The sequence below is a fragment of the Lolium rigidum genome, chromosome 1 (genome assembly GCF_022539505.1).
Source record: "Lolium rigidum isolate FL_2022 chromosome 1, APGP_CSIRO_Lrig_0.1, whole genome shotgun sequence".
In the NCBI taxonomy this organism is placed as follows: domain Eukaryota; kingdom Viridiplantae; phylum Streptophyta; class Magnoliopsida; order Poales; family Poaceae; genus Lolium; species Lolium rigidum.
Window position 1 is genome coordinate 10,183,594 of NC_061508.1, and position 9,795 is coordinate 10,193,388.

Here is a 9,795-nt window from a genome sequence, read left to right on the forward strand (position 1 = left end):
GGTGGGCCCACCTCGGGTCCACGATACGTCTCCGACGTATCGATAATTTCTTATGTTCCATGCCATATTATTGATGATACCTACATGTTTTATGCACACTTTATGTCATATTCGTGCATTTTACGGAACTAACCTATTAACAAGATGCCGAAGTGCCGAGTTGTTGTTTTACTGCTTGTTTTTGGTTTCGAAATCCTAGTAACGAAATATTCTCGGAATTGGACGAAATCAAGACCCGGGGGCCTATTTTGCCACGAACCTTCCGAGAAGACCGAAGAGCATACGAAGTGGGGCCACGAGGTGGCGACACCACAAGGCGGCGCGGCCAAGGGGGCCGCGCCGCCCTGTGGTGTGGGCCCCTCGTCGGCCCTCCGACTCCGCCCTTCCGCCTACTTAAAGCCTCCGTCGCGAAACCCCGAGGCGAAAAACCACGATACGGAAAACCTTCCGAGACGCCGCCGCCGCCAATCCCATCTCGGGGGATTACGGAGATCTCCTCCGGCACCTGCCGGAGAGGGGATTCATCTCCCGGAGGACTCTACACCGCCATGGTCGCCTCCGGAGTGATGAGTGAGTAGTTCACCCCTGGACTATGGGTCCATAGCGGTAGCTAGATGGTTGTCTTCTCCTCATTGTGCTTCATTGTTGGATCTTGTGAGCTGCCTAACATGATCAAGATCATCTATACTGTAATACTCTATGTTGTGTTTGTCGGGATCCGATGGATAGAGAATACCATGTTATGTTAATTATCAAGTTATTGCATATGTGTTGTTTATGATCTTGCATGCTCTCCGTTATTAGTAGAGGCTCCGGCCAAGTTGATGCTAGTAACTCCAAGAGGGAGTATTTATGCTCGATAGTGGGTTCATGCTGCATTGATATCCGGGACGATGTGACGAAAGTTCTAAGGTTGTGTTGTCTTGTTGCCACTAGGGATAAAACATTGATGCTATGTCCGAGGATGTAGTTATTGATTACATTACGCACCATACTTAATGCAATTGTGCATGTTGCTTAGCAAATTAATGCTTGGAAGGGGTTCGGACGATAACTTCGAAGGTGGACTTTTTAGGCATAGATGCGGTTGGATGGCGGTCTATGTACTTTGTCGTAATGCCCAATTAAATCTCACTATACTTATCATGACATGTATGTGCATTGTTATGCCCTCTATATTTGTCAATTGCCCGACTTGTAATTTGTTCACACAACATGCTTTTATCTTATGGGAGAGACACCTCTAGTGAGCTGTGGACCCCGGTCCATTCTTTAATACTGAAATACAAATCTGCTGCAATACTTGTTTTACTTGTTTTCTCTGCAAACAATCATCTTCCACACAATACGGTTAATCCTTTGTTACAGCAAGCCGGTGAGATTGACAACCTCACTTGTTTCGTTGGGGCAAAGTACTTTGGTTGTGTTGTGCGGGTTCCACGTTGGCGCCGGAATCCACGGTGTTGCGCCGCACTACATCCCGCCGCCATCAACCTTCAACGTGCTTCTTGGCTCCTCCTGGTTCGATAAATCTTGGTTTCTTTCGAGGGAAAACTTGCTGCTGTGCGCATCATACCTTCCTCTTGGGGTTCCCCAACGAACGTGTGAAATACACGCCATCAAGCTCTTTTTACGGCGCCGTTGCCGGGGAGATCAAGACACGCTTGCAAGGGAGTCTCCACTTCTCAATCTCTTTACTTTGTTTTTGTCTTGCTTTATTTTATTTACTACTTTGTTTGCTGCATTATATCAAAACACAAAAAAATTAGTTGCTAGCTTTACTTTATTTACTGCCTTGTTTGCTATATCAAAAACACAAAAAAAATTAGTTACTTGCATTTACTTTATCTAGTTTTCTTTATTTACTGTCTTGCACTCTATATAAAAAATACAAAAAATTAGTTACTTTTGTTACCATGTCTAGCTCTGAACCTGTTACTTCTTCGCCTGAAGAATTAGTCTTCACTTTTAAACAAGGGAATGAGGAGAGTTTTAAGGATGCTTGGTCTAGAATTTTTACTTCTTATCGTAAAACTGAACCTTAAATGACTCTAAGTTTGCTCCTTAGTAATTTTTATTTTGGTCTTATGATTCGCTATAGATATGCTTTGGATACTTTAGTGGGAGGAGATTTCCTTCATTGCAATGGGGATCAAGCTTTTAATGCCATAAAGAAGTTGGTTGCATCACATGATTCAGCTAATAACTTTGATTCAGCCCTTATTAGCATTTATAATAGATTAAACAATCTCGAGATAAGTACATCTCGCCTGGATGACAACTATCACCATGTTCGTAATCGTCTTGAACAAGTTTTAGTGAACTCTAAACCTTCATTATGGGATCCTCTTGTTAAAATTGTTATCGGTGATCAAACTCTTCGTGCCAAGCTGTGATATTATGTCTGAATTTTGCCTTATACCGGAGAACATTTATAAATCTTTGAAACTTTGGGGAGTTGATGAAGGAGGAGAAGAAATAACTCTCATTGATAACTCTGTTATAATTCCTAAGGGAATAGCCGCAGGTGTGCATACAACCATTCTTGGAAGAACAATATCCATTGATTATCTTGTTATTGAATGTGTAGGGACGGGAAAAATCACACTCGGAAGATCCCTGCTAAAACTATTGGGAGCAGTCATAGATGTGGGAGAAGTCATCCTGGATTTCACCTCTATACCGGGGGGGAATCATACATTTCCTAAATCAAGAGAAAGAAAAAAAACAAGAAAGGTAAGGGTAAAGCCCAAGGTAAGGATGATGCACCACTCTCCGATAATACTTGATATACACTTTCTGCGCCTAGCTGAAAGGCGTTAAAGAAAAGTGCTTATGGGAGACAACCCATGTTTTTACTACAGTATTTTTGTTTTATATTTGAGTCTTGGAAGTTGTTTACTACTGTAGCAACCTCTCCTTATCTTAGTTTTGAGTTTTGTTGTGCCAAGTAAAGTCTTTGATAGTAAAGTAAGTACTAGATTTGGATTACTGCGCAGTTCCGGATTTCTTTGTCTGTCACGAATCTGGGTCTACCTCCCTGTAGGTAGCTCAGAAAATAAAGCCAATTTACGTGCATGATCCTCGGATATGTACGCAACTTTCATTCAATTTGAGAATTTTCATTTGAGCAAGTCTGGTGGCCTAATAAAATCCATCTTTACGGACTGTTCTGTTTTGACAGATTCTGCCTTTTATTTCGCATTGCCTCTTTTGCTATGTTGGATGAATTTCTTTGATCCATTAATGTCCGGTAGCTTTATGCAATGTCCGGAAGTGTTAAGAATGATTGTTTCACCTCTGAACATGTTAATTTTTATTGTGCACTAACCCTCTAATGAGTTGTTTCGAGTTTGGTGTGGAGGAAGTTTTCAAGGATCAAGAGAGGAGTATGATGCAATATGATCAAGGAGAGTGAAAGCTCTAAGCTTGGGGATGCCCCGGTGGTTCACCCCTGCATATTCTAAGAAGACTCAAGCGTCTAAGCTTGGGGATGCCCAAGGCATCCCCTTCTTCATCGACAACATTATCGGGTTCCTCCCCGAAACTATATTTTTATTCCGTCACATCTTATGCACTTTGCTTGGAGCGTTGGTTTGTTTTTGTTTTTGTTTTGTTTGAATAAAATGGATCCTAGCATTCACTTTATGGGAGAGATACACGCTCCGCTGTAGCATATGGACAAGTATGTCCTTAGGCTCTACTCATAGTATTCATGGCGAAGTTTCTTCTTCGTTAAATTGTTATATGGTTGGAATTGGAAAATACTACATGTAGTAACTCTAAAATGTCTTGGATGATTTGATACTTGGCAATTGTTGTGCTCATGTTTAAGCTCTTGCATCATATACTTTGCACCTATTAATGAAGAAACACTTAGAGTTTGCTAATTTGGTTTGCATATTTGGTTTCTCTAGAGTCTAGATAACATCTAGTATTGAGTTTTGAACAACAAGGAAGACGGTGTAGAGTCTTATAATGTTTACAATATGTCTTTTATGTGAGTTTTGCTGCACCGTTCATCCTTGTGTTTGTTTTCAAATAACCTTGCTAGCCTAAACCTTGTATCGAGAGGGAATACTTCTCATGCATCCAAAATCCTTGAGCCAACCACTATGCCATTTGTGTCCACCATACCTACCTACTACATGGTATTTATCCGCCATTCCAAAGTAAATTGCTTGAGTGCTACCTTTAAAATTCCATCATTCACCTTTGCAATATATAGCTCATGGGACAAATAGCTTAAAAACTATTGTGGTATTGAATATGTACTTATGCACTTTATCTCTTATTAAGTTGCTTGTTGTGCGATAACCATGTTTACGGGGACGCCATCAACTATTCTTTGTTGAATATCATGTGAGTTGCTATGCATGTCCGTCTTGTCCGAAGTAAGAGAGATCTACCACCTTAATGGTTGGAGCATGCATATTGTTAGAGAAGAACATTGGGCCGCTAACTAAAGCCATGAATCATGGTGGAAGTTTCGGTTTTGGACACATATCCTCAATCTCATATGAGAATAATAATTGTTGCCACATGCTTATGCATTAAAGAGGAGTCCATTATCTGTTGTCCATGTTGTCCCGGTATGGATGTCTAAGTTGAGAATAATCAAAAGCGAGAAATCCAAAATGCGAGCTTTCTCCTTAGACCTTTGTACGAGGTGGCATGGAGGTACCCCATTGTGACACTTGGTTAAAACATGTGCATTGCAAAGATCCGGTAGTCCAAGCTAATTAGGACAAGGTGCGGGCACTATTAGTATACTATGCATGAGGCTTGCAACTTGTAAGATATAATTTACATAACTCATATGCTTTATTACTACCGTTGACAAAATTGTTTCATGTTTTTAAAATAAAAGATCTAGCACAAATATAGCAATCGACGTTTTCCTCTTTGAAGGACCATTCTTTTTACTTTTATGTTGAGTCAGTTCACCTATCTCTCTCCACCTCAAGAAGCAAACACTTGTGTGAACTATGCATTGATTCCTACATACTTGCATATTGCACTTGTTATATTACTCTATGTTGACAATTATCTATGAGATATACATGTTACAAGTTGAAAGCAACCGCTGAAACTTAATCTTCCTTTGTGTTGCTTCAATGCCTTTACTTTGATTTATTGCTTTATGAGTTAACTCTTATGCAAGACTTATTAATACTTGTCTTGAAGTACTATTCATGAAAAGTCTTTGCTTTATGATTCACTTGTTTACTCATGTCATTACCATTGTTTTGATCGCTGCATCCACTACATATGTTTACAAATAGTATGATCAAGGTTATGATGGCATGTCATTTCAGAAATTATCTTTGTTATCGTTTTACACCGTTCGGGACGAGCGAAACTAAGCTTGGGGATGCTGATACGTCTCCGACGTATCGATAGTTTCTTATGTTCCATGCCATATTATTGATGATACCTACATGTTTTATGCACACTTTATGTCATATTCGTGCATTTTACGGAACTAACCTATTAACAAGATGCCGAAGTGCCGATTCTTTGTTTTACTGCTGTTTTTGGTTTCGAAATCCTAGTAACGAAATATTCTCGGAATTGGACGAAATCAAGACCCGGGGGCCTATTTTGCCACGAACCTTCCGGAAGACCGAAGAGCATACGAAGTGGGGCCACGAGGTGGCGACACCACAAGGCGGCGCGGCCAAGGGGGCCGCGCCGCCCTATGGTGTGGGCCCCTCGTCGGCCCTCCGACTCCGCCCTTCCGCCTACTTAAAGCCTCCGTCGCGAAACCCACGAGGCGAAAAAACCACGATACGGAAAACCTTCCGGAGACGCCGCCGCCGCCAATCCCATCTCGGGGGATTACGGAGATCTCCTCCGGCACCCTGCCGGAGAGGGATTCATCTCCCGGAGGACTCTACACCGCCATGGTCGCCTCCGGAGTGATGAGTGAGTAGTTCACCCCTGGACTATGGGTCCATAGCGGTAGCTAGATGGTTGTCTTCTCCTCATTGTGCTTCATTGTTGGATCTTGTGAGCTGCCTAACATGATCAAGATCATCTATACTGTAATACTCTATGTTGTGTTTGTCGGGATCCGATGGATAGAGAATACCATGTTATGTTAATTATCAAGTTATTGCATATGTGTTGTTTATGATCTTGCATGCTCTCCGTTATTAGTAGAGGCTGCGGCCAAGTTGATGCTAGTAACTCCAAGAGGGAGTATTTATGCTCGATAGTGGGTTCATGCCCGCATTGACACACGGGACGAGTGACGAGAAAGTTCTAAGGTTGTGTTGTCTTTGTTGCCACTAGGGATAAAACATTGATGCTATGTCCGAGGATGTAGTTATTGATTACATTACGCACCATACTTAATGCAATTGTCATGTTGCTTAGCAACTTAATACTGGAAGGGGTTCGGACGATAACCCGAAGGTGGACTTTTTAGGCATAGATGCGGTTGGATGGCGGTCTATGTACTTTGTCGTAATGCCCAATTAAATCTCACTATACTTATCATGACATGTATGTGCATTGTTATGCCCTCTCTATTTGTCAATTGCCCGACTGTAATTTGTTCACCCAACATGCTTTTATCTTATGGGAGAGACACCTCTAGTGAACTGTGGACCCCGGTCCATTCTTTAATACTTGAAATACAAATCTGTCTGCAATACTTGTTTTACTTGTTTTCTCTGCAAACAATCATCTTCCACACAATACGGTTAATCCTTTGTTACGGCAAGCCGGTGAGATTGACAACCTCACTGTTTCGTTGGGGCAAAGTACTTTGGTTGTGTTGTGCGGGTTCCACGTTGGCGCCGGAATCCCCGGTGTTGCGCCGCACTACATCCCGCCGCCATCAACCTTCAACGTGCTTCTTGGCTCCTCCTGGTTCGATAAACCTTGGTTTCTTTACGAGGGAAAACTTGCTTGCTTGTGCGCATCATACCTTCCTCTTGGGGTTCCCCAACGAACGTGTGAAATACACGCCATCGGTCCCCTCTTCTCCCCCTTCCGGCTCCCTTCGTCATCCGGAAAAATAGGAGTTTTCGTGTAATTCCCGTCAATTGTTGATCTTCCGAAATATTGCGTTACGACGATGCTTTTTCCAGTGGAATCCCGGCTCCGGTGAGCGATCCTCCAATAATCATGAAACATGCAAAATAGATGAAATAACATAAGTATTATATCCAAATATGAAATATATCAATGAATAACAGCAAATTATGATATAAAATAGTGATGCAAATTGGACGTATCAGCATGGCGTAGCCGACGTTGGACAGGTGCCACCCATGCGGCAGATTGAACTGCATCGGCAGCTAGTACATAACGTCTGCCTCGTCGTGCGTGAGCTGCAGCGACCAGAGCGCGCCGCCGCTGCCGCCGGCCTTGGCATTGTGCGCCATTGCGTTAGTGGGTGTTTCGTGCGGCGTTTGCGAGAATGGCGGCGGCAGTGGCTAGGGTTGGAAGGCGGGGAAGTAGAGGAGTGCGATGATATGGTTTTAAGGGCGGCGGCGGACGAGCGTTGAAGGCGCATGTGGGAGGTGGGTGGACGCCGTGTGGTCAGTCGCAGCCCTTGTCACCGCTTCCGTTTCCGCGTAGGAGACCATTAACGCCGACGACTAACATTCCCGCGTTGTTTTCAACGTGACCCGCCACCTCCTCTCGCTGCTAGCAGAGCCCAACCGCGGAAACCGACGTGCCGCGAGGCGCCGGTGCGTCCAACTCCGTCCTTTGCGAAGAGGCCGGTACGGGGTTGCCAGCGCTTCTATTAGGCTCGTAAACTAGCCGGCGCCCCGCCGCCGCCTTTTGTGACGCGCCGGTGTGAGCCCATTTTGGCCGTCGGCCCCCAAAACGTTATCGGGGCCGCTATAGGGAGCTCCGGTGGAGATGCTCAGATTAGAGTTGAGACTTGAGAGATGCATAAAAACGAGAGAGGTGGTTATAGAAATAAAGCTTACTTTTTTGTTAATCATTGTGCTCTGTAAGGGAGGTACCTAGTTAAAAATATGTCCAGTATAAATATAAGTACTAGAGTTTTAGCCAAGAACCGTTTAGCATCTACCTAAGGGTCGGGAATGGTGTTTTGGCACATGGGAGCATATGCTCCCTTTATTTTGAAATGCATGCTACATACATTTTGTAATTTCAAAAAATTGAAACGAAAAATTCAAACGTACATCTTCACGTGCTACGCGCTCACAAAGTTGTTTCATAAAAATCCGACTTGTCGTGTGACGTGTGTAAAAAAGACAAAATTCAATGCTGAAAATAAGGCTTTTTAGGAGATAAATTTTCTCTTTTTTACACGGACCACAAAACATACTGGTTCCTCGCGAAACTTGACGAACGTACGTATATTGTGGAGATGTACAAGTAGAATTTTTTGTCAAAATTTTTCGACATTTCGAAATATAACTTTTTGATAGAGGGAGTATATGCACCCGGGAGCCGAATTGAATTTCCGCCTAAGGGTCTCCCTATATTGTTGTTTCAAAGGTTCCAGATATTCACTGGAATCCATCACTATCCAGTGCCTCTGAAACAACGAAGCCATTCAAAGATGCGTGATGTGTTAAGCCTTGAGTAGTACTGTACAACACCAGCGCCATGCATGCCACTGGGACCACCAGTGTCTGCATGTCCGTCGGTTACACGCTGGAAATTAACCTTGCGTGAAACTCCAAGGTGTCCTCCGGGAAGTGTTAATCAGTTGGTTGTTCAGCTCGCTGTTCTCGTTTTCAGTTCGCAAATAACCGAGCGTGTATCTACACTCAGCTGTTTTGTTTCCGTCGTCGATCTGAGCTGAGTTCGAGCACGTCAGGCATGTGCGAAGTTGGGAAATCGACAGTAATATCGGTAACAATCAACGATTGTTTTACGAAGAAGAACCGTCGTCTACTGCCGGCCGGCGGCTAGTAAGAGTTGGCAAAATGGCATGTCCTCTGCTTCGGATTGGTACGCTGAATGACAGTTATCACGTCAAATAAGGAAACCATGGAAACGATGGCATCAAAGTCGTTGTAGTATAGTGGTAAGTATTCCCGCCTGTCACGCGGGTGACCCGGGTTCGATCCCCGGCAACGGCGTAATTTTTTTGTCCCTCGCCGCCGTTCAGGCCCATTTGTTCCGTGGGCCGAAGCTGTGGCCATTTCGGCCTGTTTTGAGCCTCAATCCTGGCCCGCTGCATCTTCTAGACGCTTCCACAACGGTCGAGGGTGCGCTTCGATGCATCGTGCTCGGCCGGCCCGTCCAGGCGCTCTTTTATGGCACACGCCCTGGAAAATTACGCTGTTCAACCTGGAGCCCTTCTTGAGACCTCATAGTAATTAGAGCAAGTACAATAAGTCCTAGTCAGCTGACTATAAGGATTAAACTACTATATTATTGCTTAGTTGGAGGAGAGAGAGGAGGAGAGAGAAGGAGAGTGGGCTCTTATGCAAGAGCCATCTCTAGCACGTGCTCCTAGGCACTTTGTGAGAGTGAAATGTGGGTCATACATTGATAAAGTAGTACATTATTGTAGCTCACTATTGTATATGTTGGCTCTAAGTTGGCTATAGATAACATGGTACTTGGCTTATAGCCAGCAGCTGGCTACACTATTGGAATTGCTCTTATCAGATTGTTGCCTCCGTGGCATGTTATTAATTATCTGGTTGTTGCCTCCGTGGCATCTTCTTAACTTTTACCCTAGGGGGCTCTCACTCCATTTGTGGTTAAAATATGATGTTTTCTCTGTCTAAATTAAGCGACTTAACTTTTTTTTGTAACGCTAAAGCATCTACAACTAAAATACATATA

General features: G+C 43.6%; 1 non-coding gene across 1 annotated transcript; it reads left to right on the forward strand.

Annotated features, from left to right (window-relative positions):
* The first annotated feature begins 9,008 nt into the window (after nt 1-9,008).
* On the forward strand, nt 9,009-9,080 carry TRNAD-GUC. The gene has a single exon. It is a non-coding gene; the product is annotated as a tRNA-Asp (tRNA).
* Nucleotides 9,081-9,795: the final 715 nt, after the last annotated feature.